This window comes from Pinus tabuliformis, chromosome 3_2, assembly GCF_031772625.1.
Source record: "Pinus tabuliformis cultivar Carrire ecotype Pingquan chromosome 3_2, CPIR1, whole genome shotgun sequence".
NCBI lineage: Eukaryota > Viridiplantae > Streptophyta > Pinopsida > Pinales > Pinaceae > Pinus > Pinus tabuliformis.
Genome location: NC_142302.1, coordinates 795,576,693 through 795,595,840, shown reverse-complemented (window position 1 = coordinate 795,595,840; position 19,148 = coordinate 795,576,693).

The following is a 19,148-nucleotide window of genomic DNA, read 5'->3' as shown; positions in this document are numbered from 1 at the left end:
AATTTCGAGTGAAAACAAACAAGCTTGTCCAAAATCAAAAGACACCTTAAGATTCACTTGTTTCGACACTAGAAATATATGAAATCAAACCATATGACGAAAGCAAAAGACCAATCAGCTATGAACAGCAAACAAACTAACTCTTAAGATCAGCAAGACACCTATCACAGGTTTAGATCTAAGAGGCCACAGCAAGACTAGTTCACTTTTCGTTATGGGAAACCATAAATGATGTAAGAAATAAAAAGAACAAGTACAATTTCGTTATATAACAGAGGCAGAATGATGGCAAGTAATATTGGTTTCAGAACAGGCACAAGACTGACACTTAGCAACAAAATCTAAGTGAAAACAGGCAAGAGAAAGGGAGGAAACCCCAAATGCACTAGGCAAATTTGGGCCAACGCAGGTGCTGCACAGCCAATCTGGCTCTCAGCGCAGGTAGCCCCTTCGGGACCTGCATTGCAAAGCAGGTAGCCTGTGTACTACCTGCTTTGGAAAACGAAACTTGCGTTTTTCACAGTTTCCGGGTCATAATTTTCTAAAAAATGCACAGTTTTTGCTCAAATCAGAAGCAATCAGTCAAGCACACTCAAAGGGATGATTAGGAAGGTGAAAAGCTATCACTAAGAGCTTACAAGGATCCTTGTAGATCAGCTCTTCAAATCATGAACTTGCTCAGAAATGAGCTAGAGTAGCTGCCCTCTACTTCGCTTTTGATACAGTCAAAAGCTTTTCGATTTGGTACTCTTTTGTTCAGGAAATGAATAGCAAAGAACTACGAACACAATCAAACGGATACGGTCCCCAGCGGAGTCGCCAGTTTGTTGTAGGGAAAAGTATCCGACTCGGATGACCCTATCCCACTCTAAGGGTGATAGTTCCTTAGCAACAACTGTAAAACAAACTACTTAAGGTTTACTTCTTTATGAAAGCAAAAGAGCATGGAGAAATGCACTAACCGTTGCCTTGCGCTTAATGTCGAATCCAAACTCTTCTCTTTGGCCGCTTGCTCCTAGCTCCTTGTTCTTTTGCTTGCCCAGCTACAATGAGATCCTGCAAAATAACAAAGAAGGAAACTACAAGAGGCATGCAATCATAACTGGTTCATGAATTAGTGTAAACCAAACATGCAATCATCACAATATATTATTGAAACAAGAGCACATAGAAGAACCTCAATAGCTTTTATTAATGAAGAAGTAAAGGTTCTGAGAGTATTACAACCATTGAAGGCTCCAACCCAGCAACACCTCCAAGCAGAAAGAATTGCTCTTCTTCACCTCTCTCAAACAATCACCCAATAGCTCAATGATGAACCAACAGCATATCATTACTTTGCACAAAATTCCAGCCTCCTGAGCTCATAGGAGAGAGCTCAATATATAGATGAATTGAGAAAGGATGAGTCAGCTTGCAACTGATGTGTAGCTGCCTTGTGTCCTCTCTCTCTTCAGTTAATCTTTAGTTGATCTTCAGTTCTTGAGTCCACTTGGAGAACCTTGCTTCCACTTGGAGAAACAGAGTCTCTGACTCATCACAAGGCGAAATCCCTCATCCAAGTGTCATTTTTGGAAGATTCCAAAGCAATGACTCATTGTGCCACTTGTCCCATCCCGCTCAGCGCAGGTGGCCTTTGTCCCACTTGCTTTGCAACGCAGGTACACCATGGAGCAACTGAATTTCAGCGCAGAAACCTAGTGGAGCACCTGCTTTGATTTCAGGATTGCTTGTTTTTGAGTGTTTTCAGGTGGAGAACTGATCTGAGAGCTGTTGGTTTGCTGACCTTGTTCCTCTAGGGGTAGGAACATCATGTTTAGGGAACTTTGGATCCCTTGGATTATTGACAATTCATGCTTGTTGCTGTAAGGTACAAAATTGTCTATAACAGGTAGATCATGTTATAGCAAGGGTTGGGCATGAGGATATAGGGTTAACTGCTTGGACATGTGCCCATTCTTTATGGTCATGTTCCTAGCTTGGCAGCTGATGTAGGCATTGGTTGTAGCCAACCATGGTCTTCCCAAAATGAGAGGATACCCAGTGAGCTTTACCTTTGGTTGGACAACTAAGAAATCAGCAAGGTATTCCCAAGAATCAATGGATACCATCACATCTTCCACAATCTGCTTAGGAGTCATGGTGGAGCAGTCTTCTAGCTGCAACACTGTTGTGGTCTTCCTCAACGAGCCTTGGAGGTTAAGTTTGAGCATTGTGTCCTTTTTCATCACATTAATGGCAGCTCCCAGATCAATTAAGGTATGTGGGACCATTGTACCATTGATGGCTTCCAGGATCCAGATATTTGGGATAGATTATTTGTCCCAACATCAGGTCGGACAGTTGTCCTATGACATTGATGGTTGGGGCATCTCTCTTGCGCCTTCTTGGATGCCTAAATCACTTCTCTTTGATCAACCTATTGTAGATATGCACATCTTTTATGGCTTGGAGAAGTGGTATCTTCACATGTACATGTTTCAATTCTTCCAGGAGTTTAGTCTCTTCTAGGGTAGGTTGGATTGTCATGGATAGTCTCTCAGGAAAGGGTGGATTTGCTTTCGGTTTGTTTTCCTATTTATCTTCCTCAACCTCCTTGGGGGAGGCTGGCTATATGGGAGAACTTTCCCCGATCGCAAGTTAATTTCTTGAATCTCCATAGCATAAGTTGGGCATGATGGTTCCCCACTATACACTTGCTGAGCATGTCTGTTGTTTGGGTTCAGATTTGGGGTAGGAATTTGGGGTTGCCTTGGTGGAGCAGAAGGTAACGGTTATGGTTGGGCAGGTGGTGGAGGTAGAAGAGCGGGAAGAGAGCTGTATTGGAACCTCCACCCCAAATGAGGTGCATTCCACTTAGGTTGTGACTGAGCATAGGATTGAAATGAATGGGTGGCTGGTTGGGTCTGATATTAAGATGTGAAGGACCAAGGAGGAGGCGTGGACCAGGAAGGATGAGCAGGGGGACCCCAATAAGGTATGGAGGTGACTTGGTTGGGGTTATAATATGCCTGAGATGTCCCTTGCATCCACTACTAGTATGGTCTAGGTCCATGTGGCCTCCTTTGGTTTATGTAATAGATCTATTCAGTGACTCCTTCGGCCCCTTGGTATACAGCTTTAAGTCTGGGAAAGGAAGGGCACTTATCTGTAGAATGATTTGCTTCACAGACTGAACAAACCTCTATAGAGTTCAATGGGCATTCATTCCTAGGATGCCTCATGGTGCATCTAGGACAAAATATGGCCAAAGCCCTCTCTTATTCCTCTTGTTTCCTTTTGATATATAAGGTATCCATTTGCATGGAAAGATTCTACAACATCTCACTCTTAAAGTCTTCCAGCATGTTTCCAATTTCATCTTTAATGGATGAATTGGAGGAAGAGGCATTGGCTATGGGCTGACTCCCCCTACCTTTCTTTCTGGCTACTCTAGAATGGTTTCTATAAACATTCTTTATGTCCTCATAGGATAGTTGGTAGATGTATCCTCAGGCCAATAAGTGGAGGGTGTCTAAAAGGTCTTCTCAAATTCCCTTGAGCAGAACCAACTTCAGAGACTCAAGGTCAAGTGTACACCTAGCCCTTTTGTAACTAAGTTAGAAAGTCTTTTCATAGTCTTCCAGGGACTCATCACATCCTATGGTCATTCGGAAAATTTATTCTTTAGTATCTTTTGACCTACAGTAGTCTCGATACTTGTTGTTAAAGGCCTGCTGCATCTGAGCCCAAATTGTGATGCTATTGCTAGGTAATCCCATCAACCAACACAACGTTGCATCCTTGAGAGTAGAAGGGAATAGTTTCAACTTTTTCTCATCTTCTGCATAGTCATAAGTTCAACAAATGAAAACAAACTCAAACAAGAAGGTGTTAGGATCTTCTGTAGTCAGACCATGGAAATGAGGTAGGGTTGAAGGACTTATATTCTTCATTTTTGGCTGTGTGAAGCAGTGGGGGTGTTGGGAAAAATTTTTCCTGAGTTATCTCTATTCCTATGAGGCATGAAAGGAAATATTTTTGGTTGGTTTTTGTTTCTTTTTCCCCACACTGATCGTACCTACAGAAGCTGAAATTGTGATTTAACAAAACAAATTGAAACTAGCTGAAATGAACTTGCTGAATGGAAATTTGCAGAATTGAAAAGGAAAGAAAGGAAATGAAGAATTGAAAGAAAAGAAATGACTAATCTACTTTTGCTGAAATAAATTATCAGTAGAATGTTGCAATAGGAAGTAGAAGAAATCAATAATCACAGAATACTCTAATCCTTCCCCGAAAATGGCGCCAAAAAGTGGTGAGCGCCAATATTGCAACAAGAATGCTGCAACTCCTGGGCTGCCAAATTTACTTTTATCAACCCGGTAGTTCATAAAAAACTTGGAATCATCGATGTTGCATGCACAAGTACTAGTTCTCACTGCAGGTTGTCACTTGGTCAGCCGACACGAGATCACTAGGAGCTCAAGCCAACTTCTATAGATTTTAGAAGAAGCTCTATGTGTCATCAAAGGAAAGAAATATTACTCTACAGATGTTATTCTAATTGCAGAAAGGAGAAATACTGGAATGTAAAAAAACCTAGCAAAGCCTAATTAACAAGCCAATTCTACTTTTGCCAAAAACAATATGAAAACGATGAAAGAAATGCCATTACCTACTCAAGGAAGTAAACAACCTCTAACCATGTTATTTCTGAAAGTAAATAAGTAAAAAACATATTTTTGGATTTTTATGTGTTCTTATGTGAATTTAATCGTGCATCTAATTTATTGTGTGTGAGTGTGGCAGTGAACATGTGGCATTAGAGGGTGGTTTTGGAGCTTGGGAGGATGGAAGATGGTGTGGATGGGTCTTAGGAGGTCTTAAGTGGCCTTTTGGAGGCTTTTCCCACACTCGGCCTTCAAAAGAAATCCTACAGGAAAAACTACAGGAGGACACAGGGAAACTACAGGAGGAAAACAGGGAAACTACAGGAGGCCTACAAGAGGAGGCGGAGAGAAATTTCCACTCTTTTGAGGGTGTGAGAGTGGGTGGAAAAGATGGATTAAGGTTGGGATGAGGTGTTAGGGCACCTAAGGGAAACTAGGGAAGAATTGAGGTGAGGCTTGGGAGACCTGTAGGGCATGGATCATATGGAGGGTGTGATTGCTGGTAAGATGGCCTACTACTGGAAGGGATCTGATGCATAGAAACTGACAGTCAACCAAGAAAATCAAGCAACAAATGAAATGAGTGCATCCTAGGAAAAACATAGTTTTGCATGAAAAGGGTCTAAACTATGATGTATGAAAGGAAATGTTGAGAAATGATAGAAGAAAGGAAAGCATGAAAGTGGACTATTTCAAATCAGAAAGTGAACATGATAAAGAAGATCTAAAGCAAATCAAAACTAGACTATTAACCTACTAAAGAGCTGCAAACACTAGAAGTCCTATGAATGAGGGAAAATCTGTGTTTTTGGAGCAGAAAGAGAGTTTTTGCCTCAAATCATGGTCCCAAAGGGAGGAAGAGAGGCCAAGGCACTGTTGCTAGCCTTTTGAATCTTTTCTAATCGCTTCTTAACCCGCTACAGAAAGCATAAATGGAACCAAGCTACTAAGTTGTCAAAAGCAATCTATTCTTAACCATAAGAGAAATACATCTAACAGAAAATTAATCTACAAGGTGAAGTAAATCATACAAATACAAGTAAAGAGAATCTTGGATGATTTTATTGGGCCCTAATCCAAGAGCTTCAGCCCTCTAAGGCAACTCGGTGTTAGCGCAAAAAGTATTCCATCTTCATTATCAAAAAATAGCAAGATTACATAAAACTGTCACAAAATAAGATCAAAACTTGAGCAGAGTTTACATAAGAAAAAAATTTAACCCTAGTGAGGCCCTAGGCCTCTCTACTTATACATCTAAAGCTACCAACAGCTTCCTTAAAATCAGGGAGGCTTGGCTCCCAAAACTCGAGATAACTCTCAATCATCCTCCACTTGCTTGGCTTCCTTCTAGTGCATGATTCGACTGCTTGTACTCTGAGCTGAATGAAGGGTATTTCGAAGTGAGGAGAGATAAATGAGGGGGATTCCATCCTATAAGGCCTCTCCTCCCCTCCTATAATTTTTTTCTTGCTATTCCATTTCTTAATTGTTTTTCCATTTCTTATCTACCATTCCATTTCCTGTTATTCGCATTATCTTTGCTTTGGTGTGAAGAACGATCTGAAACTGTAGTGGGAATTGGCATTTTTTGTCTAGCCCCGAGATTGATGATCCGTTCCTTGATTACTTTTGGTTACATCATTTTCCGGAGGGATGAGTTATTGTTACTGGACCCTTGACTGATACATTGCTTATTTTTCTGAATGCATGATTTAAGTCTTAAAGTGCTTTGTTGTAAGTAGATTTTATTTCCAGCTTTCATTTACTTTTGGATTTTGAGCACTATACTGCAAAACATTATTCTTGAGTAAATAGCCGCCTCAGACTGAGTACACTCTTGAAATAAAAATTCGTCCCTGGGTTGATAATTAATGTGAAGGTAATTAGGAGTTAAAAAGACACCTTTTTATCGCTCCACACACATGGCATAATAACTAACTCAACTCACTCTATAAGCATAAATATAATCATAAAATCATAAAATAAGCTAAGAGAATGGTTTATTTCACTAGGTTAGGAGGTAAATTGAGTCGATATAATTACCCATTTATAAGGCTCATTAACTGTGACATTCCTTTGTCCCGCGCAGTTGTCCAATCGTGTATCTCCACAACCCGTGTACTGTAGTTTATAGTCATGCGTCTTCTTTCAACTACTTGGAGCACTAAGACTATGCTTCCACCATTTATTCATCTAGCCAGATCAATGGTGTATGGCTTCAATCAGCTTCCATTCACCCTCCCTAGGAATGGTTCTCCATTCAATTTTACCAACTGAACTACTCCACCATCGGTAATCTCCTTGATGACATAGCACCCTAGCCAATGCATCCGAAATTTTCCTAGAAATTTATCAAACTTGTTGTCATATAATAGAACTAAATCATTTACCTTGAAGGTGCATAGTTTGATGTGTCAATCGTGTCATGCCTTTTCGTGCTCCTTTTGAACTCATTGATGGAATCCAGCCAGAAATCTATCCTCTTCAAGCTTTATTAGCTGCATGAGCCTCTCCTCCAGTGCTCTGTGATCTGCCATTCCTATGAATGCCACTATGTGTAGACTAAGTACAATGTACTCCATCGGAATCAGAACTTCTATGCCATAAACCAATCCGAACCATGTTTGCTCGGTCAACTTCTTACAAGTCATTCTATAAGCCCATAGCACCATGGGCACATGCACATCCCAGTCATTTCTTTGAGCATTGCAAACCTTTGCTAGCATGCTCTCCAATATTTTATTAAATGCTACCACCATCCCATTAGCCTGCAAATGATATGGTGTGATCTTCTGATGGTAAACCTGAAATTACTCCATCATCGTGTTAATCGTCTCATTAAGAAAATGCATACCGCGATCACTCATTAAAATTTTTGGATAACCAAACCTTATGAGCACGTACTCAAACATGAATTTTTTTGTTGTTGTGCTTGTACAGTCCTTCACAAGATGAGCCTATGCCCATTTGGTTAAGTACTCAGTCACGATGATGATTGTTGTGGGGAAAAGTATCCGACTCGGATGACCCTATCCCTACTCTAAAGGTGACAGTCTTTAGCAACAACTGAAAGTAAAGCTTTGATATTTTCCTTTATGAAAGTACAGAGAGAAGGAAGAAAAGATTAACCAACCTGGTGTCTTTCGCTTAGTCGATCCTTATCCTCTCTCTTTGTCTCTTGTTCCCAGCTCCTTGCTCTCTTGGCCGGTCCAGCTACACACAGATCCTGCACAAAACAAGAGAGGAAACTACAAGATACATGTACTCATAACTGATGCATGGATTAGAGTGAATCAAATATACAAGTAAATACAATACATCAATGCAATACAAGTATATAGTAGAACATGCAAAACTTTATTGATAGAAGTAACAGGGTTCTGAGAAGGTTACAACCATTGATGGCTCCAATCCAGCAGCACCTCCCCAGCAGCAAGAACTCTCCTCTTCACCTCTAGTAAAACAATCAACCAATAGCTCTAACTGTAAACCAACAGCACCTCCTTGCTTTACACAAAATTCCAGCCTCCTTAGACCTCATAGAAGAGCTTTATATATAGGAGAGAAGAAGAGAGGATGAGTCAACTTGAGGCTGGCATAGAGCTGACTAGTGTCCTCTCCCTCTTCAGTTAATCTTCAGTTCTTGAGTCCACTTGGAGATCCTTGCTTACACATGGTGATCAAGTACCTCTTACTCATCACAGGGCGAATCTCATGAACCAAGTGTCAGTTTGGAAGCTTCCTGGGCAGTTGACACCTTGCAGAATGACTGTGCCACTTGGCCAATCTCGCCCAGCGTAGGTAGCCTTCATTAGATTTGACTTCCAGCGCAGGTACAAGGAGGAGCAGTTGCATTCCAGCGCAGATGCTCAGTGGAGCAGCTGACATGATCCAAAATTAGCCTGTTTTGAAGTGTTTTCAGGTGGAGAACTGATTGGAAGTGTTGTTGTTTGATGACCTTGTTCTTTTAGGGGTAAGAACAACATGTTTAGCGACTGAGGATCCCTGTAATTATTGACATTTCATGCTCCATGTCGCGAGGCACAAAAATGTCTATAACAGTTGCCCCCTAAAGTATGAGGCCGTTTATCGGGTGAGATGCTTTATCTAGAGGGTCCGAAGTTCATTCCAGTGCTGAGGAGGTGCCCTGTAATACAATACAATACAATACATTATTTTTCATTCTATTTTCATGATCTAGCTGAGGCGGGCATTCCCATGCTCAGCTTTATAAATACATTTTAGTACATATGACAGACGATCGTCTGATGGTAGACTGATAATTTTCTGCTGAAATTATCATCCTTTGAATAGGATGATCATCTGCTGCAATGATGCACATGACAAATGCTTTTATATTTCCTGAATATATATCGCAGCCCGGATGGATGAAACTAGATCCGGGGTCTTCAAACTCGTTCGATCTTCACTCTAAGTACAAGTCGATCCATGTGAGAGCTGCGCTGAAGTCGAACATGGAAAGACATCGCTTGATTACCGGCCAATAATGAAAACCGTTAACAAGCGCGAGAGGAATCACCGATAATGATAATGACCCTCAAGGTACTGCAGTACAATTCACGTGGCGTGAATAAAGGACTTGGCGTCGAACGCCACGCAAAATCTTCTGGTCGAAGGTCATTGATGTATACCTGTCGCCGGAAGTGAGAAACTTGCCATTGAGGCATGCAAGCTTCAAAGTACTGATGGGGGTGTTCCTAGATCAACTTCTTGGATAATGGGCTGAAGTCGACAAGAAGCGATCCGTCAAAGGAGGGCCTTAATGAATCCCACATCAATGACACGGAACGGAGCTAATGATTTTAGTGGAGGTGAAAACAAACTGTGACATATGATTCAGGGTGGCGATCATGAATGGATGAAGGATAATGTATGGCAGTGGATGGGACACGGTTGACACTTTCAGAATGACCCCTCTTGAACATATAACGACACTGATGCGATGGATCGGTAGCATTACCCCAAATGTGGATGGTTTGGCGAGGACCATGGTGATGAGACCGGCGAATGAAACAACCCAACCCGATGTGGTACGGAGGAAAAGTGTCATGTTCAAGAGTGACTTGCTACCATTAAACTTTGATGTTCTCCCAATTTTTCCCCAGTCATTTCTGACCAGTACCTCTTTATTTTTGTCAAGCTTGAGGAGGATAACATATGCTTGTTCTATAACCTGCCCTTCGGGCAAGCCCATCGCTATGATTTAACGAGCCTAGCGATGGGGAAACTCGTTCTCGTCTAAAGACAAGTTTGTCGCTATTTAATCATTTTAACGAGTCTAACGACAAGGAAAACTCGGTCCTTTTCATTTTTAGAGAGTCTAAAAAGGTACAGAAAGTTAACTCCATAATTCCTTTTTCGTCAGCTAATCCCTTAAGTCCGAAAAAGTATAAAACAATACAGAAGGGATGGCTGTTCGGTACTTTTAACGAGCCGAACAAGACAAGCGCTCGATCCTTTTGTGCAATAATCCCTCAGGTCCAAAAAGATTAAAATTTAGAGGAGGGATAGCGTTCCGGTCATTTAACGAGCTGGAAGGCCAAAACTCGGCAAACTTTTCATATTTTACGAGTCAGTGAAAAGAGCTCAAAGAAGACTCGTTTTTTGAGGAACGAGTGATAAACAGGGATAGCAGCAGATTCCAGGTACAGGTTGGAATTTTCCAATCACGGCAGTGTCACGAGGATGGCTAGGTGAAATCACTCTTCGCAGCTGTTTCTCAAAAGAGGTAAACACACAAATGGAAGTGAATGATCGGCCAAATGAACAGTGGAGGTGATGGATGAAAACACGATCAAGGTTCTTATGGCTGATGAATTTACAATCTCAAAAGGTTATTTACCGGGATAGGTTCATTTTTTCCATGAGCTTGAACTCTGGGGGAAACTTTTGCTCACACTTTTCTATTTTTTAACGAGCATAAATTCAGTCATAAAACTGCTCGAATTTTGCGTTTATTTTTTAACGAGCATGAACTATATGCTAAAACTGCTCGATATACCAGTCATAATAAGAACGCCTCCTATGAGATAACTATTTTTTAAGGAGCTTTATCTCACAAAGCTATGCTCCAATTTTGGCAAATTTTACCTTTGCCCCACAGGCTTTCTTCATGCAAGGTCGGAAACGGCTAATCCTACGAGTTTAAAGGGTTAGACCTACAGGTTTAAAGGGAGGACCTAAAAATTTAAAAAATAAATAGTCGTCCCTTGCTTGCATTCCAAAAGTTTGCATGCCCCCAGGTATAGGATAGAATTTCGAGGCTGCCCCTCCTCTCCCCTACCTCTGCTTTTCTTTGGGTGTTCACAGCTACTTATCATCTTGCCAATCTAATGTTAACGATACTTGTCTTCTCGTTATTTTAAGGGGTCTTACGCGGTACTTGTCTTCCCGTCGGCCCAACTTTTATCGAACAGCTATTTGTGACAAGAGAAGAACACTACTCAAAGATAAAACATTGGTATTATTGAGGGAGGCTTGCTTCTTTCTTATTATCCGAAGAGGGTTCTATTTGCTGCCGCAAATCAATCTCTTTCTTCGGCGATGTCTAACGTTGGGTTACTAAAGATGGTGACCACCTGTTGTAGCAATAGAATCTCTTTGAAGGCTGCCCCTGCTTATCCTTCAAAACATTTGTTTTAATGGGCGAGGCTTGAATTCAAAGACGGTTACTACTTGTTACCGCAAACGGTCTTCATCTTCGGTATCCCTATTACCTAGACAAGGGGAGCGAGAAGCCAATTATCTCACTCACATAACTTTGACAAAAGAATATTATTCCAGAACAACCCCACTTCCTTCCACGGACGGGGTACGGACTAGTCATATTCTTCTGCGGAAATTCTTCCTTATACCCAGGGTTTCTTCTGCCCGAAGCAGACCAGGGTGCATGCCCCCTGGGTCCTAGTCTTTCTTTCCGAATCACTCGCACTCATCGGGAAGGAGGACTGGGGGTGGAGGCGAATCTTGAGTGAACAGACCATTTAGGAATGGTATTTGACTATTTGCGATGCGAGATCCTGGAAACGAAAGTTGGTCTACGAGCTTGACCACCCTTCCTTCGTGTGGAAAACACATTACTCTAAAGAGTGAGGAGACTATCGCTCCCATGCAATAAATATAGTCACGTCCAAGGAGTAGGTTATAATCCAAGGGTCCCTGGACGACCAACACATTTATATTAACGGTCTTCCCTTTCAATGTAACAGGTACATTGGGGAGGATTCCTAATGGTCGACTGGTTCCTTTATCAAAACCTGAGAGATTTCTCAACTCAGGTAAAAGCGCTGGGGAACCCAGTGCTTTCCAAGCAACAGAGGAAAGGATACTCACAGACGCCCCTTCATCAATGATAGTACCAGCCATAATCATTCTATAGATCTGGACAATGATTCTGAATGGTGTACTGGCTGGTAACCGGGGTCTGCCTAGTTGATTCCAATCAAAGGATACAACCAGGTTGCTTGGTGGTGGGACCGAATATACGGCCGGATATGACTCTGATGATGTTCCTTCCTGCGATAAAGGAATGGGCGCATTGCCCTGACGCTCATCAGAGTCGGTGCTGATGAAAAGAACCTGGATGGTGTCATCCTTATTCTCTTCAGTGAGGGTGTCGCATGAAGATGACTCTTCGGCGACGGTGTCATTTGAAGACGGGTCTTCAATGACGGAGTCATTGGACGATAGAACCTCTGAAGGAAGAACCGGGCCAACTGCCGTTTCGACCTCTAGACTTTCGTCTGGTCTGGATTCAGTAGGTTCATTCTCAATGACCGACACTTCAGCTGACCACTTGAGCGGGTCAACTGGATTTTCAACTATCGAGGGATTAGGCGCGAGTTTTCGGTATCCAGGAGGAAGTTGCAACGGTGAAACCGGGCGATCTTCCAAAACTCTTTTTGCCTCTTCTAAGAATGGACATTTGTGGATGGCATGATTGCCTTCACACAATAGACAGGGTGATCTTGGTCCCCTTCTTCATCCTTCACTCTCGCTAGTTGACGGAATGCAATCAACATGACAATCAGAGGTTGATGCTACCGGATTGTGCAACCTTGGGGACCAGTCCCTTAGTATCCGGGGAATACAAGGACAATCACGATGGAAGTGGACCCCTTTGCAAATGACACATGGCGATTTAGGCCCGGTCGGTGCGGTGTGTGGGTTTTTGTCAGCTTTCTTCTGCTTGCCCCCAGTCGCCTTCGCCAGAGGCTCCTTCTGCTTCTTTTCTCTCTTCTTCTTTTCCTTCTTCTCCTTGGGAGGCTGACTTTTGCCAGCTCTACCTTGCGAAGATGAAGGATCAGAGGAAGTATCATAAGAAGTGGAAGGCTGGTGGGTAGTTCTAGATTGTTCTGACTGTTGATTCGACTGCTCAGGATTAGTGGCGATCTGGACTACATTAGTCGAAAAGAGCCATACAGGGAGGCCGATTGTCAACCCTGGGAATGACAATGTAGCCATATGAGGCGCACCAACATCTCCCCAAGAGGAGAAGGGATTTGGACTTCTGCCAAGGTTACTTCCTTGGTTGGTGGGCTCCATACTTTTCAACTGAAAGATCAACGTGGGAATAACAGGTGATTATGTTCCGCTTAAAATAAATTTTATTAACGACGCTTTTAGACACAAACTTGCTTTTTCATGTTTTAAGAGTCGAGAAAAAGCTAAAGATGACTCTAGTCGCCTTCGATGTATTAACGAGCCCGAAGTGACAAATGCTCGGTTGGACTTTTTCAGTTATAGAGTTTGAAAAAGGCCAAAAGAAACTGCTCTGGAGATCTAGGCAGAGGGTGTGCCAAACCTTTCGTGAAACCACAGAATACGTTTTACGGTACGGGTGGTCGATCTTCGTGAATGCTGTGTTCACTGCATCGCGATCAGTAGGGCGGTCGACAAGGTTTCCTAAGGATAAAGGATAAAAGCCTATAGGGGTCTCCCAATATACGCGACGGTACGCGGGAGCACAAGTCCGTGTTAGTGCTACCGACTCTCAGGAGGAATCACCCACCTTCGTAGAGATCGACAGTCACTATGTTTAACGACGCCAGAACACGTCTCTACCTAGACCTCTAGATGTTTGCGTTATGTTACAAAGCGTTGTTATGTAAATTGGGTTTATTTTAATGTTGATCTTGCTTAACAGTTTGCCTTTCAGGGTCGCCACGAGATGTATATATACAACTTCCTATATGCAATCTAAGATGAGAAGCAAATCTTTTCAATCTTTCAACTTTGAAAACCTTAATCTACTGAGGGAAAAGAAAGACACAACTTTTTCCACAGATCATAGAACGCACACTAAAATGCACATTTTCCTAAATCGTCAAGCACACAGTCAAATGCAAAATGCACAATGCATGTATTTCTTTTCGTTATCCTTAATGTTGATGTAAGACAGAAAGGAAACTGTTGTATAATTTTGAATCTAATTTCAAGTAGAAATAAACAAGCTTGTCCAATAATCAAAAAGACACCTTATGATCGACTTGTTTAATCACAGGAAATGTATAGATCCAAACCATAAAATGAAAAACAAACAAACTCAAACAGCCATGAACAGTAATAAAACTAGCTCTTAAGATCACAAAGACACTTTTACAGTTCAGGATCTAAGAGGCCACAGCTATACTGGTCCGCTTTTCACAATGGGAAACTGTAACTGAAATAAGAAATACTGAAAGAACATTCACAGTTTCATCACACAACTGAGGCGGAATAATGTCAAGGAAAGTTGGTTTACAGCAAGTACAATGACCAGCAATCAGCAGCAAAAATCAGTGAAAACAGGGCTAAGACACAGTGGAAAACCTCTGGGAGACACTGCCTAACAGGTCCAGCGCAGGCTCTGGTCTGTCAAATTGACTTCCAGCGCAATTCTCGAAGGGAGTACCTGCGCTGTAATGCAGACTGCCTGTGGACATCCTGCTCTGGGACACGAGAGTTGCGTTTACAAGGATTTCCGGGTCATAAAAAGCTCAAAAATGCACTGTTTTTGCTTAAATAAAAAGCTATAGGTCAAGTACAGGCTAAGGGATGATCAAGAGGATGAAAAGCTATCACAAAGAGTACAAGAGTCTTTTGTAGATCAGCTCTTCAAATCATGAATCTGCTCAAAAATGAGCAAGAGTAGCAGCCCCTCTACTTCGCTTTTGATATAGTCAAAAGCTTTTCGATTCGGTACTCTTTGGTTCAGGAAATGAATAGCAAAGATACTACAAACACCAACAAGATACTAGGCTCCCCAGCGGAGTCGCCAGTTTGTTGTGGGGAAAAGTATCCGACTCGGATGACCCTATCCCTACTCTAAAGGTGACAGTCTTTAGCAACAACTGAAAGTAAAGCTTTGATATTTTCCTTTATGAAAGTACAGAGAGAAGGAAGAAAAGATTAACCAACCTGGTGTCTTTCGCTTAGTCGATCCTTATCCTCTCTCTTTGTCTCTTGTTCCCAGCTCCTTGCTCTCTTGGCCGGTCCAGCTACACACAGATCCTGCACAAAACAAGAGAGGAAACTACAAGATACATGTACTCATAACTGATGCATGGATTAGAGTGAATCAAATATACAAGTAAATACAATACATCAATGCAATACAAGTATATAGGAGAACATGCAAAACTTTATTGATAGAAGTAACAGGGTTCTGAGAAGGTTACAACCATTGATGGCTCCAATCCAGCAGCAAGAACTCTCCTCTTCACCTCTAGTAAAACAATCACCCAATAGCTCTAACTGTAAACCAACAGCACCTCCTTGCTTTACACAAAATTCCAGCCTCCTTAGACCTCATAGAAGAGCTCTATATATAGGAGAGAAGAAGAGAGGATGAGTCAGCTTGAGGCTGGCATAGAGCTGACTAGTGTCCTCTCCCTCTTCAGTTAATCTTCAGTTCTTGAGTCCACTTGGAGATCCTTGCTTACACATGGTGATCAAGTACCTCTTACTCATCACAGGGCGAATCTCATGAACCAAGTGTCAGTTTGGAAGCTTCCTGGGCAGTTGACACCTTGCAGAATGACTGTGCCACTTGGCCAATCTTGCCCAGCGCAAGTAGCCTTCATTAGATTTGACTTCCAGCGCAGGTACAAGGAGGAGCAGTTGCATTCCAGCGCAGATGCTCAGTGGAGCAGCTGACATGATCCAAAATTAGCCTGTTTTGAAGTGTTTTCAGGTGGAGAACTGATTGGAAGTGCTGTTGTTTGATGACCTTGTTCTTTTAGGGGTAAGAACAACATGTTTAGGGACTGAGGATCCCTGTAATTATTGACATTTCATGCTCCATGTCGCGAGGCACAAAAATGTCTATAACAATGATGTACCGCACACCCGTCTTCTTTCCTAGAGGCTGAATTGGTCCCACAAAATCAATCGCCCACTTCTTGAAGGGTTGTAATGATATCTACAGACTCAACGACAACTCATCCTTGTACAAGGGTCTACTAGTCCTTTGGCATGCGTTGCATGCTCTATAATATGCTTTTGAATCCTTATGCAAGGTCGGCCACCACAACCCAACACGTAGAATCTTCTGCATTGTTGCTTCATAATGACCTCCCTCGGCTCCGCCATGAGCCTCAGTGAGGATTCTATATCGTTCAAACTCTAGCACATAAAGTCACAATATTTCATCTAATCCTATTTTTTACAAGTGCCCTGCAATGACAGAAAAGTCTATCACGCACACCACCAGTTCCTTCTTTTGTTGGCTTGTATATCTTTCCGGAGTCGTCCCTGTTGTCAGGAAGTGTATAATATCTTCAAATTGGTTATCTGCGACATGCATTCCAAAGAGTTGTGCATCAGGCAATCCTTCCTCCAAATTAGTAGGCTCTTCTCCAGTTTCAATGCACGACAGATGATTTGGTCCTGCATTCAATCATCTTGGTTTCACAATGACTTCAAAATCATATTCTTAGAACAATAACAACCACTTTCATATCTTTCTCCCCAACACAAACTTGTTGACCAGGTATTCAATGTAGAATGGTCTGTATACATCTTAAAATGTCTGCCCAACAGATAATGCCTAAACTTCTGGAGCGTGTACACCATAGCTAATCCTTCGCACTTTGTCGTGGAATAATTTTTCTGATCTTTGGATAGCTTCCAACTTGTGAATGCTATAGGGCGATCTAAGTCCCCTTCACCAGCCTATGTCAATAATCCTCCCATCACAATACATCACATGTCCACATGCACATGAAATTCCTTCTTCCAATCCAGGAAGACTAGGATCAGCACGGTGACCATTTTCTCCTTTAGAACATCCAATCTCTTCTGGAATTCTTCATTCCAATAGAATGTAACATCCTTCTTTAACAATTTTTCCATTGGCATGGTGATCTGGGCATAGCTCTTGATGAATTTCCTATAGTATCTTGTATGCACCAACATTGCGTGCAGCTGTTTCACACTCCTTGGTGCCTCCAAATTGATTATGACCGCGATATTCACAGGGTCTACCATCAAGCCTTTTCTACATACCACATGACCTAGCAAGATCCCAAAAGGGACACAAGACAAAAATTTCTTCAGATTGAGCATGATCTGGTACCTCCAACATGTATCTAGCATCAAGTGCAAACTTGCCACATGGCGCTTTACCAATCCAAACACTGTCCAATTGTCAAAGTATACCTCAAGAAATTTGAGAATGAAATCCTTGAATGTCGTGATGACTATGCATGAAAAGATCTTTGGCACGTTCTTCAGCCCAGAAGCCATCATCGTATACTGGAAGCATCCCCTTTTAGTCTTGAAGGTTGTCTTACTTCTATTCTCTGGCGCGATTTAGATCTTATGGTAACTAGAGAACCCATCAATGAACAAATATGCTTCTTGGCCGCCAACATTATCCAGGACCTCATCGGTGAATGGAGTTGGGAAGGGATCATGCATGCAGGCATCATTCAACTTCCTGAGATCTATGCATATCCTTATTTCTTCCCTCTGCTTCATTTCTTGAACTACTATTGGGCTCACCCAATCACATCCTTTCACTGGTTCAATAATACGTACCACGAGCATCTTATCTAACTCTAAGTAAACCATTTCTTTGTTCTTCGGATTAAGGTGGTAAGGTCTTTGCTTCATAGGTTCTGCATCTGGTTTTAGGGTGATCTTCATGACACCCAGGTCCCCTATTATCCCTTTAAAATTTAAAAACTTCGTGGGAAACAGATCCTGATATTCGCAGAGTAGTTCGGCGAACTTATCTACTATCGTGTTGTCCCAGTAGTCCCCAATATTTTCAAACATTGGCTCTGCCTGCATTCCAATGTTCACATGACTGTTTTTGAGCGACTCGGTTATGTCTAGGTTCTCTAGTTGTAGTCCTTCATCTTCTTGGTGACCTTCAGTCTCTGGAATATTAATCTTCCTCAAGTCTTCATCTTCTTCTTCCATTGTTACATTATACCACTCCAGTGCATGCCTTAGCTGGGTAGTCCAATCAGGTTGAATCAAATCTAGAGGATCCTACGGTATCCTGAAAATTACTTCCTTAACCTCCTGCAATGCTTCAATGATACTTTCAAACCCATCCTCAAAGTTGAACATCATAAAAAATCCTTGGTGCAAAACATCCCATTCTTTAGTGCCATGGCATAGTTCCATCTCCAAGTACCAATTCATGGGTATAACATCCAAGGTATGACAAAACAAATGGACCCACTTCATCTAAGGCTTCGCTCCATACACTTCAGTCCATTTGGCCAAATGGTCACATGGATAATTTCTCCCATCATATTTTTCTGTTAGTCATACTTGTGGGTGACCAAACCACGCTCTCATCATTTTTCCATATACGCACCAATCATCAAAACTGTCCTTGTGAGTGCCCCACCATCTCGCAGGTGTAGCGCCTAGTCCAGGGCCTGGAAGCAATGTTTCGCTAGCAATCCTCTCTCAAATGCATCCAAAAAGTGATCAACATTATTTAAATAATCATAGTAAGGTAGATTTCTTACCTCTGATGATACACAGCACAATGACTTGGTCATCATATTACAGCACAGTGTAGATACTTCATGCAGTTATTCTTCTAGTGCTCTAGTTCTTCATCTAAATCTGATGTGAAAGAACTTTCACAGTCCCATGTAATGCTTCCATCTACTGTTGGATTCACCCAATCCTAATCTCACACCATTATCTTGTAAATTTGGTCCAAATCATCATTACTTTCATAATCACGGATTGGTTCAGTATAGCGCAGTCCTTCTGCAGGGTCGAGTGGAACCACTACGCAGAGAGATTTCTTCTCAAATATCATCTTTCACTTCTTCAAATTGATTACCCCATTCATGTCAGTGGCCCAATCGATCCCAAGGAGCATGAGGTAGGGATTGATGTCACCCACAATCTCTATTACCTCAAAATCAGCTAGTGCACTCGCGCCTTCAATATCAACTGTCACCCCCTACAACCTCCCCATTGGCATGATTTTTTGCTGATTCTCCATCCTTAACTGAATCA